The following is a 12,816-nucleotide window of genomic DNA, read 5'->3' on the forward strand; positions in this document are numbered from 1 at the left end:
AGATTTTGATTGAAGTTTCTTAATGTAATCGCTGTATATTCTCGTGCATATTTTTATATTTATAAGTACTGGATTAGAACGGATTACACATGCCAAATCCAGAAAATATTTGTGCTATTATGACAATTTTTATATTTGCTTAAATGAATTTAACAGATCTCTGATATTAGCAAACCATCCAACACCAAAATACTACAGACATTCCAGTCAAAGACTATTCGTATATTAGCTAAAACCCCATGGTACGTGTCAAACCAAACCCTCTATGCAGACCTCAACATTCCTTTCATCATTGATGTGATCGCTGACCAATCCAGAAGACACATGAATCGCAGCACAAACCATCTAAACCATCTTATAGACGAATTATTCAACCCTCCACTGATTTATAGACGCCCAAAAAGACTTTAGCCAGAAGACCTAACTGCTAGGTGAATTCCATAGAGTCGTCATATTTACTTATTACTTTATTGAAGCAGATTGTAAATGAGCAATGAATAAATAAAAAAAGGGATCAACAAATGTCTCAAAATATGAAATAACCGTCAGTATAATACATTACGGGAACTAAAACAGAAAGCTAAAGAAGTAAACAGAAAAAAATTATCTACAATATATCAAAAGAACTGAAGAAAATTGAAGCAACAAAGATATGAAATATTACTACCAAAGGACAAAGGGGAAATAATCATTACCAGCAAAAAATGATTTTCTGAAATAACGAGAAGGAAATATGGTGTAGAAGAGTAGAAGAATGACAAGCAAATGAAGACGGAACTAATGAGATGGAATGATGGCAACATCTTAAGAATACCAAACGGGCACAGGTAGAAACGGCATTGCAAAAGAACTTATGTATAAAGGAGCGGCTCCAGAATTTGAAGAAGCTTTATACAAATAACGCAAAAGATGGAACACGTATTAAGTTGTGAGATAAAAAGAGATGAAAGTTGTAGAGGTGGAAATTATCGATATAAACGTATAAATTAACCGTACATTACATAGTTTCCCCCTCTGTGAGAGAAGCATTTTACAAAATTCTCCTGTTACAGTGACAGTTGTCATACTCCTCCGATACGTTTAAAGGTGGGAGACTATGTAATGTAATGTTAATTTATATGTTTATTTCGATAATTTCCACGTCTACTAGTTTTATCTCTTTTTACTTCACAATGTATTATGTTTTCCATCTTTTGAATTATTTTGCCGGTTATTAGCGCGCTCATCACTGTATAGGTAATCATTTAACGAAATATGGGAAACTGGTAATGAAAGAAGGAGATGTGATCAAATGTAAAACTCCAGAGGAATTGAACTAGGTACTAGATATAGTATATAAAATACTGGCAAATCTTATTAACAAAGGGATCAGAAAATAACAAGAGACCATATTAAAAAAGTAAATTGAAATATGGAAGAGGAAAATTCGCAGAATATAGGGAATGGAATATATGTATACGAAAAAAGATGGATGGTGGGAAATACAACCTAATAATGAAATATTGAAAATTTAGCAGTCCTTCTATAATGGCTCAAAATTGAAACCCAAGAAATAAGGAAACCTAACAAAAATAGAGGAAATCTGGGAAATATTAATTTTTAAGTAGATTATAAAATAAAATATAAATGATGCAATGATGATTGATAAAAATTATTTAATCAATATCTGTAGCTAATCTATCAGCCCACAACAATATCGAAGAAGAGGTAAAAGACCAAATAATTAAAGCCAGTAGAACGGCCGGATGCCTAAACGACACAATTTTGAAAAACAAACACCTAAGAGTGGAAACAAAGGCCAGAATATATATAAGTCAGTTATTAGACCAGTTATGACTTACACGGCCGAAACAAGACCAGATACAAGCAAAACAGAAATACATCTGGGACCAACGAAATGAAGATCTTAAGAAGGATTGCTGGAAAAGGACTACAGGACAGGGTGAGAAGTGAGGAAATCAGACGTGTATGTGGGGTAGACAATAAAAATACATGGGTAAAGAACAGAAAAGAATAGTGGAATGAACACATAAGCAGGATTAAAGATATTAAGAATAGCCAGGGACAAGTCGCCGTTAGGCAGAAGAAGTATAGGACGCCCAAGGAAAAGATGGAATGACAATTTAGGGAGAGAATGAAAGGCACCGTTGAAGAAAAACAGGCAGTATTTCCTATATAAAAGAAAAAGAAGAAGAAGAATATCTGCAGCACATACCACTAAAAAAAATTAAAATAAGAAAAATATTACCTTAAATCACCACTTAATTTAAATTTTTTTTTAATTTGCAATATATTCTGTAAATATTTACAACATAACAATTGTTTAACTGATCATGTCGAGGCACTCAACGCAAGAAATGAAAGTAATAGTGACGTAGCTGGGTTTTGATCATAACCAGGACCGGTTTTGTGGTTTTGTGCATCGTTAACCCAATTGGAAATATGTATAAATTACATATTTAATGTACAGTAATATGATGACACGAGATAAAAATCTAGGTAATAGGTAAGGCCATTTACCATCTGCCGTGTATATCTGATAAGTCGTTAAATCTGCTAAATCGATCATTACGGCTAATAAAACGATAACAGTTTTCGAATACTAGTATAATACAGTGTATAGTAAAAGTCTTATATGGTCTTACTATATAGGTATATTATACATGTTTAATTTGGCAAAAAATATCCACTTTTTTGATAGTAAAAAGAAAATCTGAAGGAAAAAATATTGTCACCATCTGGAACGAGAGTAGTCATGTCATTTTAGGGAAATTTCAAAAATCGAATGAGCGAAATAATAGTGATTTTGGAGTGTAAAAATTACAAACACTAATAAGACCCTGTAAGCAGCGAGCAAGAGTACGTGTTAACGAACAGCTGTCAGAGGAAATTGAAATTACACGTGAGGTGAGACAAGGATGTGTATTGTCGCCAATTATTTTAATGTCTACTCGGAAGAGATCCTAATATTCGCCCTAGATCCTAGTTAAATTAAACTACGTCTAGTTAAATGCTACATTTTTCCGATATTACTGTATGGTATGGAGGCCTAGACGCTGACAGAGATGCTCACGAAAAAACTAGAAGCATTCGAAATGTGGGTGTATCGACGCATTCTTCGTATATCCTGGACCGAACATGTCACCAACATAGAGATAATCCACAGAATCAGAAAAGAAAAAGAAATCGTGAGCACAATTAAACAAAAGAAAACACTGAAAACGTTTGTTTTCTATACTTTTACTATGGGTTTGCCTTTTTAAAGTCTTTAACTGAAGAGGTTGAGGAGTGGGGAGCTGTTTGTCTCGAGTTGGTCATTCAGAATTATATCTGTATTATTCAATTTATTAATTTCCATAGATTCTAATAAAGAATCTATGGACATTAATAAATTGAAAAATACAGATACAATTCTGAAAATATTCTAAACAGAACATGTCACAAACAAAAAGTTTCTGAGAAAGATGAATAAAGAAATGGAAATGTTAATTATGTACAATCAAGACAATAAAATTAGGATATTTTAGACATATTACACGTGGAGAAAGATACAACTGATAACTGATTATGCAGGAAAGGATTCAAGGAAAAATAACGGAGACGTAGAATAGAATGACTGCGCAATATAAGAGAATGGTACGGATATACATTAAATGAATTTTTCAGAACAACCGTCTCTAAAATCCGAACAGCTATGATGATTGCTGACCTTCGTCGCGGAGATGATACTTGAAGAAGACAAATAAGAGCCATTGTGCCCAGACCAGAGTTGTACGATGTTGGGGGCCCCGGGGCAAACGTGGTCTGGGGACCCCTACCGGGGGTCTGGGTGCTTACCCCCTAGCAGAAGGAGAGTGGTCCGGAAAAATGTTTAATAAGAATGCATTTCATGACTGAAGTTTCTTGTACCTACCTACATATTGCTATTTTAGTTGACCAATACAAAAAAAATTTGAAATCACCTTATTTTAAGCTAAATAATTTTTTCAAGTATGTACAGGGTTATTCACTATATTTTGACCCCCCTGTAAACTGCTTTATTTACAGAATCAGAAAAAAATGTAAGATACAAAAGTTATTCCATTTTTAAATTATGATTTTTTGACATATATATGGTACTAGTGACGTCATCCATCTGGGCGTGATGACGTAATCGACTATCTTTTTAAATGAAGATAGGAGTCGTGTGCTAGTTCATTTGAAAGGGTATTCAATTTTCTATTCAGTAATATAAACATCAACATGATTATTTATACAGGGTATCCAGAATTTTTTTTTAATTAAATTACTTAACACAAAAAGAAGAATGTATGTAATTTATTTATTTCAAAATACATTCTACTGCTGTCAGAAAACAGAAATAAATGTTTATTGAATAAACATTACTTTTCACTTAAATTCAATATTCAAGCTGCCACCCACCTGCCTCTTGGCAGTTTGAACATTGAATTTAAGCAAAATGCAATGTTTATTTGGGCAATAAACTTTTATTTCGGTTTTCTAACAGCAGTACAATATATTTTGAATTAAATAAATTATATACATTCTTCTTTTTGAGTCAATTAATTTAATTAAAAAAAATTTTGGACACCCTGTATAAATAATTATCTTAGTGTTTATATTACTGAATAATAGAGAATTGAATAACCTTTCAAATGAGCTAGCACACGACACCTATTCTCAATAAAAAAATAGTCGATTACGTCATCACGCCCAGATGGATGACGTCACTAGTATGATATATATATGTAAAAAAAATCACAATTTAAAAATCGAATAACTCTTGTATTTTATATTTTTTTCTAATTCTGTAAATAAAGCAGTTTACAGGGGGGTCAAAATATAGTGAATAACCCTGTACCATTAATATAACATATTTTCTGTTTTCATAAAAAAATATACTATAATGTTAATAATATTGTTCGGCTACAATGTAGGTTTGTAATCGCATCAGGGGCCCTTTTCTGTTCCAATTGCATTTTAGTCGAAAAGACTATTTTCCCTAGTGAAAAATTAAAATTTTATGTTGAGGTCTAGGGTGCCCCTGTAAGGTCTTTTTTAAATTGTGTCATTTGAAAATATTTCGTTGGGAACGGCTTTTAAGATACGGCCAACCAAACGGAGCCCCTGCGGGGCTCCCCTTGGCCCGTGGCCCCGGGGCACTACCCCGGTTGCCCCAATGGCAGTTACGGCCCTGATTGTGACCTATGGCACAGAATAAATAACCACATGTTGTTATTTATTCTGTGCCTATGGTTGAGAAATGTAGGCCCTGTTGATGAAAAACCAAGATGCCTTGAAGAGTTTTGAAAGAAAAGTGCCCAGGAAGATTTATAGGTCTATCTGCTAGCAGTAAGGGGACCAAAGAATCTTATGAACTTTGAGAGCGAGGAGTTAGTTAAATACTACGAGACATAAGAATATAAGAAAACAGACCAAGAGAGCCACGATTGTTGGCTAAAGAGTGCCACAATGATCTAAGGATTATGGAAGGTCGGAATTAGAGAAGAGTCGCCAATAGCAGAAGAGAATGGAATGTAATTTTGAACAGGCCAAAACCCACAGAGATTGTGTCGCTGGAAGAAGAAGAAGACAAATTAGAGCTTAACACTAAATTTATTTTTCTTCCAAATCAGTTTGGAACAATTTGAAAATACCGTTAAATATGGATGTAACGCTTAAAGAAACTTCTTTTAAGGAAATATTTTATTTTGAAAATATTCTTTATGTTTACTAAAAAAAATTATCTTTACTAATTATTAAGAATCTTACCTTGAATATTTATTGAATCTAACATTTTTATGCCCTAAAAAACAGATTTGTGGCGTAAAATACTCATAGTTGTTGTGACACTGTACTTTTAAACCAGCAGACAGATAATCAACCTAATAAAATTACTGCACATACATATACTACTTGATACACACAATACGGTATTAAGGGCATTTTAAGGGTAAAAGGGGTGTCAGGGGAGATGGTAATTCAAGGAAGGATTTAACACGTAGAAAGGTTCGTTTTATCGGAGAATTGATTACATTCTCGTATTAGTCCTGTCGCCAGGGGGGGTACAACGGCCTCCTTAATTCAGATGGACTTACCCAAGTTTTTTTTATGTATTTTGACCAGTAGAACACGAATTTTTTGGGTAACAGTTGATCCGGATGTCGATAAGGTTGTTATAAACAAAGAACTTGAGGAATTACATAACAGCGATTTTTCGCAAAACAAAACATTTTTTTGTATTGTTTGGGTGATTCTCAGCTAAAAATGGTCTTACAAGTTTTTTCGTAGTATGCATAGTTTTCGAAATAAACGCGGTTGAACTTTCAAAAAATCGAAAAAGTGCAATTTTTGAACCCGAATAACTTTTTATTAAAAAATAAAATAGCAATTCTGCTTACTGAATTTGAAAGTTCAAGTCAAATTCTATCGGTTTTGATTATTTGCATTGCTAAAAATTAAGTTTTTATTTGCTAAACAAAGCCATAAACACATAGTGTTTCTCGTGCCCAATGCATGCGTTTTAAGGTACGTAATCTACGTATAAATTGTATGTATGCGCGCCTACTTGTTGGATTTCAAATGAGAAATGCATTGAAAACATCATTCAATCACTATGTGTTTATAGCTTTGTTTAACAATAAAAAAACTAATTTTTAGCAATGAAAGTAATCAAAACCGATAGAATTTGGCTTGAACTTTCAAATGCGGTGAGCAGCATTGCTATTTTATTTTTGAATCAAAAGTTACTCGGGTTCAAAAATTGCGATTTTTCGATTTTTTGAAAGTTTAACCGCGTTTATGTCGAAAAACTATGCATCCTACGAAAAAACTTGTAAAAATATTTTTTGCTTAGAATGACCCAAAAAATACAAAAAAATGTTTTGTTTTGCGAAAAATCGCTGTTATGTGATTCCTCAAGTTCATTGTTTATAACAATCTTATCGAGATCCGGATCGACTGTTACCTAAAAAATTCGTGTTCTGCGGGTCAAAATACATAAAAAAAACTTGGGTAAGTCCATCTGAATTAAGGAGGCCCTTGTACCCCCACTGGCGACAGGCTATATATACAGAGGCGGCTCTAGCCCATGTAGCGCCCGTGTGCAGTCGATGCTGTGACGCCCTTTGGTGGACGCTCAGTCAAAATGGAATAGTCGAATAGTTACCTACCTAGTACTAGTACATGGGGTATTAGAGGGTATTAGGTACGCTTATTAATTAAGGATATTTTCTTGAGCTTTGAAGAAGCTGCATTAAACATCGGTCTAAAAATAAATGAAGACAAAACAAAATACATGGTCGTCTCAAAACAAGAACGGCGAATAAGGCAAAATATTACTATAAACGGTCATAACTTCGAAGTGGTTAAAGAATTTAAATATCTAGGAGCAACAATCACAAATGACAACAAATTAGAGCGAATAGTTGATATGCGAATAATGGCAGGAAACAGATCTTTCTTTACAATGAAACATCTAATGAAGTCAAAACTTCTTTCACGAGGTCCAAAAATCCAGATATATAAGACCATAATACGACCAGCAGTCGCGTATGAAAGCGAAACATGGACGCTAATAAAAAGAGAAGTAAATAAATTGCTGGTGTGGGAACGTAAAACCCTTCGAATGATATATGGCCCTTACAGAGACAGCGTGACAAACGAATGGAGGCGCAGATACAATAACGAGCTAGAGTCTTAATTCGGAAAAGAAAATCTAGTCAAATATATAAAGGGCAATAGACTCAAGTGGGCAGGGCATGTGATATGCAGTAACGACAATCGCCTTATAAACAATGTGTTCTGGGAAAGGCCAGATGGAAGAAGGTCTGTAGGGCGGCCTAGAAAAAGGTGGAAAGATGCAGTCAAAGAAGATCTAGAGAAAATGGGAGTGCGACAATGGGAATTAGTGGCACAGGATCGACAAACTTGTAAGGCAATAGTAAACGCGGCAAAGACTCACGAAGAGTTGTAGCGCCATTGATGATGATGAGGTACGCTTATAATGTAAACAAAAATCCAGATGCAAATATTGCAATATTAAATGATGCCGGGAGCCAATAGATATTCACGGCGTCAGAACAACCTACCCAAATCTGTTAAAAATATTTAATTAAACTTTTTTATCTATGAGGTAAGGTTAAAAATTGGTTGAGGAAATTTGACAGGTTTGAATACACGAGTAAATAGTACTTTTAGGAAGGAATTGGTTAGATGAATAAAAAAGAACAACGTTGTGATTATTTAAAAAAATAATAATTTATGAACGAATTATTACAGGACGCACATACCATTACATACGCACATATCATTATAAAAAAGATACTTTTCGTCCTTTTGCATTAGCAAAATCTTGAATAATATCACTGCAATTTTTATTTCATGTTCAATACTTAGGTACTAGTGATAAATTTGTCAATCGACTTTGCGACAATGTTGAATTTAGATAATTTTTAATTATTTTTAATTTAGCAAATGATCTTTCACTGTGCGCTACTGTCACTGTTAATGTGAGGTAAATTCTAAGAGCAGTGAACAAATTTGGGAACAATGAAAGTAATTTATTTGTATACAAGTAATTTAAAATATCCAAAGGTGTAGTAGAATCCGATGTAATTTTTCATTAATCGTTTTAAAGCATATTTTTTGTTGAAAAACAAACTAAAGGACCCGCTCTTTGGCGCTCGGCGCCCCCCAACATCCCGGCGCCCGTGTGCACCGCACACCCTGCACAATAGGTAAAGCCGCCCCTGTATATATACTTAGTATAATCATAACATATATTTTTAAATATACCCATACATTGTAGTAATTTTTAGTTATTATGATAGTTTTTTGTCCTTTGAACTTAACGAGAGATTACCAGAAAGAAGAAGAATATCTTGGCTTCAAAACCTGAAGAAGTGGTCCAATACTTCAACAACCGAACTATTCAGAATAGCAGAAAGCAAAGTTAGAAAAGCCATGCTGATCGCCAACATCCGGATAGGCACCATAAGAAAAAGAAGAGCTTAACGACATATATCCGGAGGATATGTTTTTCACATTTCGTTTAGAGCAAATTTCAGAAAATGATAATTAATAAATTGTTTTCGTTTATGGACGTCAGAGTAGGTGGCTTTTTTGTATTGATTTTTGCCCATTACCTGTATTTGTTAAAATTCTTTATTTTTGCATTTTCATGAATTTCTTCTTATTGGTGTTTTAATGGTTCCTTCATCTCTTTTCAATATTCCTTTGTAATATCTCGTCTCAGCAGCCTATATATTTCACCTACTTGTCTCGTTCTTTGCTCTTGAAGTCTTACATGCTTATTTTTTGCTTTCTATTGCTTATGCACAGTCATTATCGTATCAATCTGATCTTATTTTCTCACGTTTTTGCCATCAATACTGGTCTACGTCTTCCATTATGTTTTGACATTGTCTTCAATACTCATCTAAATCAGTAGACATAAGATTCTATCCGTTTTTCAGTTTGCCTCAAGTACGTTATCGTTCCATCATTTTAGTAGCCTTTCCACCGATTTGCTTTCTATTGGTTGAGACACCGTCTTTTCCGCCTTTACTCCTATATTTGTTGTCATTCTGCTTATATGATCATTACTCTTAAATATCTTATATCTATCTTCTTCTCTACTTTTATCTTCGTCCTATATTAGTACTTCTAGCTCTGTTCTATAGTGTCTTAATAGCGGTTTTTTATCTCTGCTGTTTCTAGCATTCTTTTTATTCACGCTGTGTCAAGTGGTGTTTCTGCCGCGTATGACATTATTGAGCTGATGACTGGTTTTAAATTCGGCCTTTCATTTCTTTCCCGATATTTTTATTTCTTCATATTGTTTCATTCAGGCATCCAGCGGTCATGTTTACTGTATTTACTTAATCTTCTACTTCTGTTTTGAGCTTTCCGTAGCGAGAGAGTGGGATCTAGATATTTAAACTCCATCACTTGTTCTGATCTTCTGACGCTTTTCTGGCGCTCCAGCTCCAATTTACATCTTGGTAGATTTACTGTTATAACAATGCATTTTTTAATTTTTGGGAAAATTATTATGTTGAATTTTCTGGTGATTATATAAAATGCAGTCGTCTGCGTAGCAGTTTATTTTAAGTCGTTTTGCTCCCAATTGGTATTTTTTTTCGTTCCTATTTTTTTATTTTATCCATAATCACGTTGAACAATAGAGGGTTCAGAGAATCTCCCTGTCTTATTATTCCTTTGCTAGTTCCATTTGTGCATAATCTTCCCGACTTAAAACCTTGTTGTTCTTCCATTCTTTGAGATTATGAATCCTAAGTACTTGAATTTTGATTCAACTGGTTCTTGTTCTGTTGTTAAGTATTCGGTCTCTTCTAGGATTACTTGCAGTGCATTATTTGCGTATTCCTCTTCTAGTTTTCGGAGCATATAAGATATGTATCTAGATGTAAAACATCTCTGCAGTAAGTTTTTGTGTGCTCAGATCAATTCGATTTTATCAGAAAATTACCTGAAATTTCGTTTAAAATCCTTTACTTTTTACTGGAAGACGAAGGTAGAAGGTAGGTACTTAAAAGGGTGCATTTTTGTTAATAGTTTAAAAAACCTTCGAAACCACTGCACGAAATACACAGGTTTTAACTATTGAGGTGTATAAAACTCAAAAACATTGACCAGCAGTTTATAAAATATCACTTAACAATCTCTGATCTAGATTACAATACAAGACAGCAGACAGCGAAATGGACAGTGATATGGAGACTGTTATTTTAATTGTTATAGTATGTATTGTACTACTTAAGTAGCAATTTGGTAGATAAAGATAAAATGTCTAATTATACATGATGTTTATTGTATCTACCGCTAAAATAAGTTTTTTATTTACAAAGTATTAAAGAAGAACCATGTTTTTGAGTAATTTTCACAGTAACGTAACAAAATTTGTATTAAGTATGACGATGCTTTTATAAGAGAAATAAGTATAGAATAATAACAAATTAGTGTTTTGTAATAGATAATTAGTTTATAAAATGTAAGTAATTTTCAGTTTTATAGTTTTTTGCTATAATATTAAATTTAACTTCATAGTCCATTGAAATGTTACATTTAGGGTTGCATTTTTTAGAGTCAATTTTATTTTTTTAATGTGTAGGGGGACTTAGTAGAAGCTTAAGTTCAAGTTTTTGGGGTCGCCACCTTGGAAAAAGGGGTGCAAGGGGGTTTCGCGCTGTATCTCGTAAACTAGCAACCCTACAGAAGATTTAATTACACATATAATGTAGGAAATTGAATTTTCTACAATTTTATTTTCATTACTGTTTATCATCAAGTGACCAACAAAAAAGTTATAAACAAAAATAAGAGAAAATTTTGTAACAAGTTTCCATTTGGAGGTTATAACTTTTTTTCGTTCATTTCACAATAAAATAATATCATAGCAATTTTGTAGAGGATTTTTCAACGAACAATTTCCGCTATAAAGTTGTTTAATTTTATTTATGTATCTAGGGTTTACAGCGCTCCAAACTTGACCAGATTCTCGAATGCTCATAGGAATACAATAAAAACAAAACGTTAGGCTTACTTTTTATCTATATATTTATTTATTATGATTTTAAGATTCCTATGCTATTATTAAGCTATTTTTGACCCTTTTTCCCGCCACCTATGAGGCAGAGTCTGGAGGAATGTTTTTTTTGTGTGGTATCCCCAATAAGCCTAATCCACAGACAATTTCTAGACAAAATAATATTATTTATTATTATAGGTATGTTGAAAAAGATATATCATTATTATTTTTTCATTTTTTTCTATGATCCAGGCTGCGAGTCAAGATCTGAATCAGTATCCGAGATGAATTTTTGTGGTATAATGAGAGTTAGCGTTGGCGTCATTGTCGGTAATTCATCTTGAAATTCATTTTCTTCAATAATTAATGTTGATATATGTCCACGATGTTACTGCAGCTTTCACCACCACAATGGAGGCACACTGCTAAACATTTGAGGTCTGCTTTTCAGCAACCACACGAACTTCCAGTTTCCATTGCATCTGCAAAAGATGAATTTAATAAGCTCTACTGAAAGTTTAGATTGGCATCCAAAATTTTTCATGCATTTTCCAGCCCCAATCTTCTGGATCACAATGTTTACCGAGCCATGACTGAATCTGGTGATGCACTCGGAGTCTGTGGAAACGGGCTGCATCTTGTGTTGGAGGAAGTGAGAAGAGGTTAAATGCATTTTTGGTCACTGTTTTAGGGAATCGTTTGTATTTCAGGGTTTCCAGAGAATCGTCTTTATTTCGGTCATATAAAGAGACGAAAAAACGTTCGCCAACCATACTGAGTAAAGATGGCTCGGCTTTCCCACTGACAAATAATTTTCCCCAGAGGTTTCTTACAAATAAAATAACCACCACTCATGATGCACGCTTACAAAAAAGTCAAAGTGCTTATCTAATCACAAAGATATAAATTTTACCCACAAGCCTCTCAATAGTATTATCTATAAAACCCAAAATACTTTTCACAATTTTTAATACGACTGCACCTGGCAAAATAGGTAGCACAACTGTAAGAATAAGTTAAGTAAGTAGAGGGGAACCGACTGCTGTGCCACCTAGGATAAATTATAATAATAACAGTAATAGCAGGCAGATGTTCAGTCTGGTACGGAAGAAGAATGTCGTAACTGCAAATTTTGTCAATTCCTTTTTATTGCGTAATTATTAACTTCTAAAATACTGTGTACAGATGATACAAAAACGACAGAACTATAGCAATGTGCTGAGCCACTATTATAGGGCAGTTAAGTCGTTATTGAAACACGCGCT

The 12,816-nt window shown here is 33.7% G+C and overlaps 2 protein-coding genes across 4 annotated transcripts in view; one reads left to right on the forward strand and one right to left on the reverse strand.

The window, feature by feature from the left end:
- The window catches only part of LOC114324836 (heparan-alpha-glucosaminide N-acetyltransferase), a 58,520-nt gene that overhangs the window by 33,878 nt on the left and 11,826 nt on the right, over positions 1 to 12,816 (reverse strand). The window contains exon 1 of one of the 2 annotated variants that reach the window (XM_050651869.1): positions 2,249 to 2,363. The exons of the other annotated variant lie outside the window; for it this stretch is intronic. The gene's annotated coding sequence lies outside the window, so the exon portion shown is untranslated. Of the gene's footprint in view, positions 1 to 2,248; positions 2,364 to 12,816 lie in introns of those variants that run through there. 2 annotated transcript variants of the gene reach the window in all.
- The window catches only part of LOC114324829 (facilitated trehalose transporter Tret1-like), a 30,989-nt gene continuing 29,035 nt past the window's right edge, over positions 10,863 to 12,816 (forward strand). For both annotated transcript variants that reach the window (XM_050651871.1, XM_028272702.2), the window contains exon 1: positions 10,863 to 11,014. The gene's annotated coding sequence lies outside the window, so the exon portion shown is untranslated. The remainder of the gene's footprint in view (positions 11,015 to 12,816) is intronic.

The sequence above is a fragment of the Diabrotica virgifera genome, chromosome 5 (genome assembly GCF_917563875.1).
Source record: "Diabrotica virgifera virgifera chromosome 5, PGI_DIABVI_V3a".
NCBI classification, from domain to species: Eukaryota; Metazoa; Arthropoda; class Insecta; order Coleoptera; family Chrysomelidae; genus Diabrotica; species Diabrotica virgifera.